Source organism: Arachis duranensis, chromosome 9, assembly GCF_000817695.3.
Source record: "Arachis duranensis cultivar V14167 chromosome 9, aradu.V14167.gnm2.J7QH, whole genome shotgun sequence".
Taxonomy (NCBI): Eukaryota; Viridiplantae; Streptophyta; class Magnoliopsida; order Fabales; family Fabaceae; genus Arachis; species Arachis duranensis.
In genome coordinates this window covers 32,341,406-32,342,282 of record NC_029780.3, presented here as the reverse complement: position 1 = coordinate 32,342,282, position 877 = coordinate 32,341,406, and the positions used below count along the sequence as shown (strand labels likewise).

Here is an 877-nt window from a genome sequence, read left to right as displayed (position 1 = left end):
CAGGAACAAGCAAAAAGGCATTCTTGTTGAAGCTGACCCTGAACCTGAAAGGACTCTGAAGAGGAAACTAAGAGAAGCCAAATAACAACAATCCAGAGACAACCTTACTGAAATTTTCGAACAAGAGAAGGAGATGGCAGCCGAACCTAACAACAATAATGCAAGGAGGATGCTTGGTGATTATACTACACCTACTTCCAAGTTTGATGGAAGAAGCATCTCAATTCCTGCATTGGAGCAAATAATTTTGAGCTGAAACCTCAATTAGTTGCTCTAATGCAACAGAACTGCAAGTTTCATGGACTTCTATCAGAAGATCCCTATCAGTTCTTGACTGAGTTCTTGCAGATTTGTGAGACTGTTAAGACTAATGGAGTAGATCCTGAAGTCTACAGGCTCATGCTTTTCCCTTTTGCTGTAAAAGACAGAGCTAAAGCATGGTTGGACTCTCAACCTAAAGATAGCCTGAACTCTTGGGATAAGATGGTCACGGCCTTCTTGGCTAAGTTCTTTCCTCCTTAAAAGCTGAGCAAGCTTAGAGTGGATGTTCATACCTTCAAACAAAAAGATGGTGAATCCCTCTATGAAGCTTGGAAAAGATACAAGCAGATGACCAAAAGATGTCCTTCTGACATGTTTTCAAAATGGACCATGATAGATATATTCTATTATGGTCTATCTGAGTTCTCTAAGATGTCACTGTCACTGGACCATTCTACAGGTGGATCCATTCACTTAAAGAAAATGCCTATAGAAGCTCAAGAACTTATTGACATGGTTGCAAATAACCAATTCATGTACACTTCTGAGAAGAATTCCGTGAATAATGGGATGCCTCAGAGGAAGGGAGTTCTTGAAATTTATGCTCTGAACGCAA

The 877-nt window shown here is 40.1% G+C and overlaps 1 non-coding gene across 1 annotated transcript; it reads right to left on the bottom strand.

Annotated features, from left to right (window-relative positions):
- Positions 1–531: 531 nt before the first annotated feature.
- On the bottom strand, positions 532–635 carry LOC127742119 (small nucleolar RNA R71). Its single transcript, XR_008003306.1, has one exon. It is a non-coding gene; the product is annotated as a small nucleolar RNA R71 (small nucleolar RNA).
- Positions 636–877: the final 242 nt, after the last annotated feature.